This window comes from Panthera onca, chromosome D2 (assembly GCF_046562875.1).
Source record: "Panthera onca isolate mPanOnc1 chromosome D2, mPanOnc1 haplotype 2, whole genome shotgun sequence".
NCBI classification, from domain to species: Eukaryota; Metazoa; Chordata; class Mammalia; order Carnivora; family Felidae; genus Panthera; species Panthera onca.
The window spans coordinates 76,716,889-76,727,140 of NC_138349.1; the positions used below are offsets into that span (position 1 = coordinate 76,716,889).

The 10,252-nt window shown below is 40.5% G+C and overlaps 1 pseudogene; it reads right to left on the reverse strand.

The window, feature by feature from the left end:
- Window positions 1-6,730: 6,730 nt before the first annotated feature.
- On the reverse strand, window positions 6,731-9,762 carry LOC132684611 (glyceraldehyde-3-phosphate dehydrogenase pseudogene; annotated as a pseudogene).
- Between the last annotated feature and the right edge of the window lie 490 nt (window positions 9,763-10,252).

A 10,252-nucleotide genomic window follows, 5' to 3' on the forward strand; every position in this document is an offset into this window, starting at 1 on the left:
CCGGTTTCAGGCACTACGGCAAGAGAAGAGGTACAAGCTCGCCAGAAGTACGATACGATGGCTCCGCCTCCCTGCGTCGAAGCCCCGCCCCTTCGCCGTGCCAGATTTCAGGCTCTGGGTCTGGGTTGAGTCCGGCTCCTGTGCTGGGGCTGGCGGTCCGCGCCCGGCTTTGTGCCTTAGGGTTTCATTCTCAGGGCTAGCCTTTTGTGAGCGTTAGGGATCTGTAGCTGGAACCATTCATTCAACATACATTTATCCAGCTTTCACTGTGTACCAGCAGATTAGCCAGCGGTTAAGAATGTGAGCTATGAAGTCACGTTGAGTGAGCTCAAATCCCGGCGCTAGCGCCCCTGAGCTCCACCGAATTATTTCAGCTGAGTTTGTTAACCTTCTCTATAAAGTGGGGAAAGGCTGAGAATTTCATGAGGTGAGCTGCTGATCGAACGACGCGAGCCGCTCTATGAATGGTGGTTGCCACCGCCTTGGATCTTGGGGACCATCTTGTCACCGACCACTTTGCATTCCTGGAAAACGCATACTTAATTTTTTAAATTTTATTTTAAAGTTAACCCTGTTGAGATGCAATATACAAACCAAATTACCCAACTCAGTTCAACAGTTCTATGAGTTTTAACAAATGTAGATGTAACTCTCTCCCCATTCAGGACATAGGAAGTTTCCATTGCCTCCAAAAGTTTCCTCTTGCCCCTTTGCTGTGATGCCCACTCCTACTCCTGGCCGCAGGCAACCACTGGTCTCGGCATCATTATAGGTTAATGTTGCTGAATAATATTCTTAATATATAGGTTAATGGTGCTGAATAACATGACTATACCACCATCTGTTTCCGAAGCAGGTGGTAGGTACTACAGAAGGGAGCGGAGTGGTCTCTCCAAGAAGCTATCCAGGTCTCTGGAGTAATTGGATATCCTACATCTTTTTCTGGATGCATTCATTTCTCTCAAGAGGTGGAACTTTCTTCCCTACCAGGATGTTACTCTTTCAGTCACCCTTCCCCCCCCCCCCACCAAGATTGTTGGAAACACAGTTACAAATTTGGGGGCTCCCTGCTTATATACTTAACAAGTATTCTCTGTCTTTTATTAACACAGTCTTTTTTTTTAAATGGTTTTTTGTTTTTGTTTTGTTTGTTTGTTTTTGTTTTGTTTTGAGAAAGAGGCGCGCAAGCTAGGAAAGGAGAGAGAGAAAGAGAGACAGAGGATCCCAAACTGGCTTTGCTGACAGCAGCAAGCCAGATGCAGGGCTCAAACTCACTAACCTGTGAGGTCATGATCTCAGCCAAAGGCCAACTCTTAACCAGCTGAGCTACCCAGGTGCCCCATTAGCACGGTCTTTTGCTGTTTTGCTTTAACAGCATTCAAAACAACCTCCAAAATATCTGTAGGTAGTTAATAATCTTTTACAATAATAACCATGTGGTGTTAATTGCCTTAGGAAAATAACATGATCTTTTTAACTTCGGGTGATGTCTATTTCACCCAACCAAGCAGACCTCTCAAAGGAATTTTTTTGTTCTAATGTGTCCAGAGAATTTTGCTTAACAAGAGCAATCAACTTAGGGAGAAGTTAAAGTAGCAAAAAAATGAAAACCAGTACCAGTTTATCCACAAAGCATATTTGCTTTTCCACTTAAAAAAAAAATTCTGAGTATTTTTTTAAAGCTTTATCAAAATGAAAATGTTAAAAAGAAAAAGTGCTACAGGTATTTGGTTCAACTCTTCATCTACCAAGAAAGAATTCACTGAGAATTTAAGCAAATTGGCATTTATTTGGGCAATGAGAATTGCAATTTGGAAGACAGAGTCAGATAGAAACCTAAATTGCACTCTGAAGAAGACAAAGAGGGGGCAGAGATATAAAGGTGAAAGGTCATGAGTACAGTTTTCATTTAGATCCTCTATGCAAAATAGGGATTAAAAGTAGGTGAACTGGGATTGGTTGGATTAATAGATAAATGAGGGATTGAAACTTGTCAAATTGAATTGCCTCCTTAATTGGAAAGATCCAGGTGTCATGGTGATGAGGGAGTGAAGTCCAGGCTGAAGGCTTGTAGCTGGCAAAAAGTTCATGGTTCCTCCTGTGAGGACGTGCCTAAAGTCTTCCTCCTTTATGGCCTCTCGACCCTGCCTAAAAGAGCTAGGCTTAGCTCGGCTGGCTTGCTCCATGTTGAAATCTTTTATACCTTTTTATGTCAGTTCCAACGCTATACGGTGCCATGTTGAATTTTACTTTGGACGTAAACTAGGAAAGTAAGAAAACAAGTCAAAGTTTCATATATATATGAAATATGTATATGTATGATATATATACACAACATGTATATATACATATATATATATTTTTAATTTTTTTTAACGTTTATTTATTTTTGAGACAGAGAGAGACAGAGCATAAATGGGGGAGGGTCAGAGAGAGGGAGACACAGAATCTGAAACAGGCTCCAGGCTCTGAGCTGTCAGCACAGAGCCCGACGTGGGGTTCGAACTCACGGACCATGAGATCATGACCTGAGCCGAAGTCAGACGCTTAACCGACCAAGCCACCCAGGTGCCCCTACATATATATTTTTTAAAAAGCATTTACTTTAAAATATACTGTGATTTTGAATTAGATATTTTTCTCCATTTTAGAAGAATTCTTTGGATATATTCCTGATTGTTTTCTGATGATCTCTTCCTTGGATTTTGTGACTATATGCCCATCTCCCAGTTTGATGATTCATTTGAGGAACAGAGCAAACTTACTTTTGCAGTTGTTATTTGAATTTAAAATATCAGTTGTACGGCGTGTGTTGTTCTCCATTGCTTCTACCTAAAAATTCTTTTCATGGCTTTTGCTATTTTACATTCATTAAATCCATAATTTTAGCTATGACTGATACGTATTTCTTGATGCAAGGATAAACATGGCTTTCAGAGATGGAATTTTAACCATATGTTCTTTCATCTGATGAGGGATGTCATTATGACAGAGCAATGAATTTTGTTCCTCATTTCAATCACTATTCAGGGCAAGGACTCTATTTCCACCCCCACAGTTTCTAAGAGTGATCTGAATAAATGAGTTGTTTTTTTTTCTTTTTTTCTTAAAAATTTTTAATGTTTATTTCTTTTTGAGAGAGAGGGTGTGAGCAGGGAAGGGGAGAGAGAGAGAGAGACAGACAGACAGACAGAATCCGAAGCAGGATCCAGGCTCCGAGCTGTCAGCACAGAGCCCGACGCAGGGCTCAAACCCACGAACCGTGAGATCATGACCTGAGCTGAAGTTAGACACTTAACCCACTGAGCCACCCAGGCACCCCTAGAGCTTTTGACCACTGCAAACTGAACTGTCAAAGGGGACTTCAGTGCTCAATTGGATTAAATGCCCCCCAGGTGCTCCATGAGTTGTTTTTTTTTTAAAGATAGTCTCCCTCCTTCACCCCACCCCTTTTAATACATAGTAATGACACTTTGATTCATTCCATGTGTCCTTTAAGCCAGGCTAGGCCTATAGTGGTAAATAAGACAGCTGGCCTTTCTACTCTTATGGACCCCACATACCACCAGGAAGAGACAGACAAACTGTAAGCAAAAAGATAAACCAGAAAAGCATCAAGGAATGTGAGAAGGACTCTAATGATCCCGCTACAAAGCCATACGATAGGGGTGACAGAGAAAAGACATCGTTAGTTTGAGTGGTTGGAGAAGAAATCTCTGAGGAGGGAACATTTAAGCTGAGACCTGACTGCAAATTCTTGACAATACGGAGATCATCCCAGACAGGACTGATCTTGACATTTACTCCATTCCAGTCACAGAAAGAGCTTCTTTCTGTCCATCAAATACACCAAGCTTCTATTTTCTGCACAGCGCTTACGACTACCTGATCGATCTCATCTGTTCGCTTACTTATTTCTTGTGTCTTCTCACCTGAATACTGTCTTCATATAGGCTGGCATGAAGCCTGCCCCTAAGATCAGGGGGGCTGGGCAAGTGTACAAATAGACACTGACCTACTATCAGTCTAAATAGTTATGAGGCAACCTAACACACCGTTAACTCCTCTTCCTCTACCATTAAGTTGGAGGGATAACCTCCAACTTTGACAAGTAAACATTTATGATAAAATAAAAACGTTTTTATATGAATGAAAGACAGCAAAATATAAAAGATGACAGTACTTAATTATTGCACCTGTCTGGGTATAATGTTGATTGGCTGATGATTTTGGATGAGAAATAAAGACATATAAAGCTAATACATTTCCTATATATTTATCCCATAAAAATTCTGCTTTCATTTCAGCAAAATTACCGGTTATGTTATTTAAGCCAGATTTTCATCAATGGCATTCCACTGACAAAAATGATAAAAAAGATTTAAAAAAATTTAATTATATTCAAAGTATACAAAACTTGAATATATTTTCATAAAAATGGAAATTAACTAAAAAGTCAATACGTTTTATGTTTCACTGGTTTTCAACAGTTGTCTTTCTTTTAGGAAGGCAAAATAGATTATAATTGATGACAAACTTTCAAATAAAATTGAAGTGGAACTTTTTTATTTTTTGGTAAATGTTATTACCCTATTAAATATTTTCACAAAAAATAAATTATTCACAAGTTTGTCATTCAACGTCCATCGAGTTGCCAGTGTAAGGAATCAGTATCACCTTTCATTCATGTTACCTCTATATCTATTTTCAAATTAAGAGTCACATGAATTATTTAATATTGGAAACAATCTTCAGCTACCATGTCCAATTGTTGGGAATACTTTGCTAATTCATGAGTACATCCAAACCCATAAATTGGAAAACAAAAGCAAACGAGAAAGTACATGTTTGGAACTACTTGGGAATAACAATACATCATGCAGAAATCTATTGTGTTCATGCAGTCTGAAAGCAAGAACGTGACAAGTTAACCAATTTGTCTTTCACCTAAAGCCCTTTTACGTACAAATCTTGTGCTCTGACACAGTGTCCAAGGCCAGTACGACTCATAAGCCTTCAGAGCATTCAAACAGGGTTTGCTTTTATTTGAGGACACATGACAAGAGACCTGTTTCCCTGATGCTTGAACACACAAATCAGAGACTGGATGTTCAAGTTATGCTACAGCAGTGCTAAAAGGCAGACTTTGAGGGACAGGCTCCCACATTTTTAAACAAATTTTTGAATGTATTCATGATATGAATTCAGGCCTTACTCTGGCCCAAGGGTGGTATTGAAGACAGGGCTTTCTTCTGCTTACTAACGGATCTGTGCTGGGAAGTAACGTGCCTGGGGCATGGTTGACAATAAATATTTCTTGGCTGAACAAATGAGTGAACGAATGTAAATGCGTATAAGCTGTTTCTGTTTGTATCTCTTTCTTATTCAAGAAATGTATATCAGAATGTAAGTGAATGAAAGTAGTATGGTGACAGGAATGACTGAGAGATATTCTAACTATAACAAAAGTAAACTATTCAGAAACTTCAAAATTTTTTCATTTGCACATTATTTGCATCATATGTCACGATTGATGGGATACTTGACAATATATCTATTGATGAGAGATGAAAGAAGATGTATAAAATGAGCAATGTAAATTCGGCGTGGGAAATCTACACTTCAGGCAACAAACACATGACTTGGTAAATGGACTGAGAAGTTAAGTATTGGTTCTTCCCATTACGTCCCAGTCAAAGCCATTTAAATTATTATGAACTTGAGCACTTGTGGTGCTGTCCCCAGAAGTTACAATTATTTTTCTGGTTATTTTGAAATGCAGTGGTAGGGCGCTAAGAGTTGGGAAAAAAATAGTCAATCCATTGGAGTAAGTGCCTGGTATATCTCCAGGGGCCAGCAGATGGCGCTAAAGCATTTTCCTGATCCCGGGAGGCCATTAGTCAGTATCCCCAAGCAATGCGTGGAATAGCCGCTTTCAAACTTTTTAAGTTTAAAAATTGTGTACAATTTTACAGAAATTGGTTTCTAGAATTTTCCATGTATTATAAAATTCAATAAAAATAATGTTTTTAAGCATTTAGAGAACCACAGGATTTGAAAATATTTAGATTTTCTTAGCTAATGAGCATTATTCAGTCATTCGTTCAATAAATACACTTAATTGCAGGTGCAGATGTCCTGAATCCCTTTCTCCCCAACCTCACCTCATTCTAAGTTCATTTCAATTGAATATTTGCTGCTGGGGAGATTTTTGTGTTGAGTAGGGTCATGGTGAGGTAGACGACTGGGAAAGCCAGCAAGGGGAAATTAATAGAAACGTAATGACAAGGGTTATTAGAAAACCCAGGAAAGTTTAGGTGGTTGGTGAGGAAGGGAAGGATGCAGCTCTGTGGGCTGGATTTGAAGAACTTGGGGTAGAGAGAGGAGTTTGGAGATGAAGAGCAGCTCCTTGTGTAAGATGATATTAGACAGGAAGTGAACAGAGAAAAACAATCTTTTTATGTTTTATTATTGTTACATTTGTATTCTCTCTTTGGTATTCTTTTGGGGGGGGCTTGGAACAGTACATTTTTTGGATGGTTACATGGTACAGTACACTTCATTGAGGGCTCCCCAAGGCCCTCCCTTTCTTCAGGGGGGGTCTGGGATGGAAACTGTGTAGAGGCCAGGAGATTCTCAGTGTGTTGGGGGATAAGTTGGGGCAAGGAATCTCCAGCAGCTGAGGACTTCTCTCTTCCTCTTGCTCTCACTGAGGCTGATGGTCCAGGGGGCTCTTACTCCTTGGAGGCCATGTAGACCATATGGTCCACCGCCTGGTTGCTATAGCCAAATTCATTGTCGTACCAGGAAATGAGCTTGACAAAGTGGTCATTGAGAGCAATACCAGCCCAAGCGTCAAAGGTGGAAGAATGAGTGTTACTGTTGAAGTTGCAGAAGGCAACCTGGTCCTCAGTGTAGCTCAGGATGCCCTTGAAGGTATCCTCTGGTGCCCTCTTCACCACCTTCTTGATATCATTGTATATGGTGGCTTTCTCCAGGCAGCAGGTCAGATGCACCAGTGACATGTGGGAGGGGTGGGGACACAGAAGGCCATGACAGTGAGCTTCCCTTTCAGCTCAGGGTTGAGCCTGAGTGCCAGGAGAAACAGCCTTGGTGCCAGTAGAAACAAGGACGATGTTCTGGGCAAGCCCACGGCCATCATGCCACAGTTTCCCAGAGTGGTCATCCACAGTCTTCTTCTGTGTGGCAGTGATGGCATGGACCGTGGCCACGAGACCCCCATGATGCCACAGTCATCATGGTTGACTTTGGCCAGAGGGGCCAAGCAGTTGGTGGTAGAGGAGACATTGCTGACAATCTTGAGGGAGTTGCCATACTTCTCATGGCTCACACCCCTCACAAATGTTGGGGGCATCAGTAGAAGGGGCAGGGATGATAACCTTCAAGTGAGGCCCAACCTTCTACATGATAGTGAAGACCCCAGTGGACTCGACAACATACTCAGCACCAGCATTACCCCATTTGATGTTGGCAGGATCTCGCTCCTGGAAGGTGAAAACGGGTTTTCCATGGATGACCGGTGTTTTGTTTTCAGCCTTGACTGCGCCGTTGAATTTGCCCTGGGTGGAATAATACTGGAACATGCAGACCACATACTTGAAGTCAATGAAGGGGTCATTGATGGCAACAGTATTCACCTTGCCAGAGTTAAAAGCAGCCCTGATGACCGGGTGCCTGATATGGCCAAATCCGTTTACTCTGAGCTTCCCCGTTGTGTCTCAGGGATGTGGCTGGCAAAGCACCAGAAGAGGAGACTGTCTGTCCAGTGGGGAGGAGCAGAGAGCCTCCCTTTGGTAATCTTAAAAAAGACTTCTCTGAGGATTTTAGTTTATTTTTAGTACTAACTAGGAGCCAGAATAATATTTTTAGTAGGATCACTCCATGCTGTAACTAGTTTCGAGATCCATTAAACCAGTTTAGTTTAATGTGGGTTATTTAAGTATTGCAAATAAAGAGATGAAAATGCCATTATTTCCCAGTAACATGATTATATATGCACCTGGGCAAGCCAAGCATTTAGTTCTCGAAACAGCTGGATATTGTATGGAATGTAAGAAACTGTATAGGTGCAAGCATAAACACACACACACACATACACACACACACACGCACACACACGTGATGTCCGTAGCATTTTATCTGTAATTATAGGAAACCAACCCTACAAATAGGGGCCAATTTCCAAAAGCAAAACACACACACAAAGTGCTTGAGAGAAAAATACACAAGAGCTTTGTGAAGAAACAGTACAAACTTACGGAAAATTAAAACAAAAGATTTGAATGAGTGAAGATTGATAGTATATTATGCTCCTGGAAAGGAAGACAAATATTATATAAAATGTCTATGTGTCACCTTCAAGTTAACTTACATATTTAATTCAGTCTTGAGAAAAATCCCAGAATGGTTTTTAAAATTTGACAAAATGTTTCCTAAATGGATAGAAAAGGATAAGTATAACAGAATACATTTTTAAAATTTTCAGAGGGAAATTTCATGGAAAAATGTAATAGGGTAGATTAACATTATTAGGTATTAAAAATATATGAGAAACAGGGCACCTGGGTGGCCCAGTCGGTTAAGCAACTCGACTCTTGATTTTGGCTCAGGTCACAATCTCACAGTCCATGAGATCCAGACCCACGTTGGGCTCTGTGCTAACAGTGCAAAGCCTGCTTGGGATTCTCACTCTCTCTGCCTGTTCCCTTCTCATGCTCACTCTCTCTCTCAAAATAAATAAACTAAAAGAAATTTAAAAAATAAACTAAATAAAAATATATGAGAAAGCAACTTCAGGTAAAAGAGTATAGCTTGGGACAAAGATTAATAGATCTCCAGTACCAAAGAGCTAATCCAGAAATAGGCCCCAAATATATGTGAGTATTTAATATAGTACAAAGTAAATTTCAAAAACAATCAGGGAATGGGGAGGTTGGCTGGCTTAGTCAGTAGAGCATGTGACTCTTGAACTTAGGGTCATGAGTTTGAGCCCCATGTCGGGTGTCGAGATTATTTAAAATAAAAGAAAATCAGGGAAGAAAATATTCAATAACTGATGTTGAGGTGAGTAATTTGGGTGGAGTAAAAAAAATATTGAAATAGAAATTCCTCTCAATCCATACACAAGAATAGATTCCAAAATACTGAAAGAAATTATAGTTTGGAACAGAATGGAATAATCAAGGACCATATTAACACTCTCACTGGAAACAACCAAAATATGGACAAAATATATGAAGTAACAGTCTTTAAGACACTGTACATCTGACAACTAAGTTATCAGCGATCCCAGAGGGAAATGAAATAAAAGAAGGGAGCCCCATGGTTGCCTTGGGAGAGTCTCCTGGCCACAGCCCAAGGAGAGGAAACCCAGGCAGGGAAGAGTGGCTTCTCTGAGTTGAAGATACGGAGCTAAGAGTCCAGAGAGAACAAGGTAGCTAAAGTTTGTAGGGCAGAATACTGAAGACGAGAAACCCTCGAAGACAGCGAGTGGTGGAGATCTGGAGAGGGTCCCCCTCGAGCGCTGGTCAGGGCTTGCTGAAGCTGAAGAAAGAACCATCTGCAGGGAATAGAGGGAACAGTGCCCACGTTCACACAGGGCCAGGAATAGAGCCCTACCAGCGACATGAAGGCCTCATGACTGGGTAGGTTCATAGAAGGGTCTTGCCTCAGAAGTGGGGTAATTGAAGCAATTGACTATACGTAAGCCCTGTTTCAGTGCCACCTAACATACCTCGACATCAAGTCGTGGAAGATAGAACTGTTTCCAAGTGATCAAGCTACATTCCAGAGCAAAACTCAAGAACGTCTAAAGGAACACAAAAATATCCAGCACCCAGCGAGGTAAATTTCGCAATATCTCTTATTCAATACAAAAAAAAAAAAAAAAAAATCATGAGGCACACACAAAAAAGAAGAAAATACAGCACATAATGAAGAAATATCAATTGAAACAGACCCAGAACTAACACAGACATTGGAATTAGCGGGCAAAAGACAGTAAATAATTGTTGTTAACTATATTCCACATGTCCGAAAAGTTAATAGAGACATAGAGTGTTTTTAAGAAAACCCATACTGAGCTACTAGAGAAGAAAACTGTGATGTGTAAGATAAAACATACACTGCATGGGAGTAATGGTAAAAGAGATGTCACAGAAGAGAAGATTAATGAACTTGAAGGCATAGCAATAGAAATAATCAAAAAAGAAGCACCCATAGGGAAGAGAAT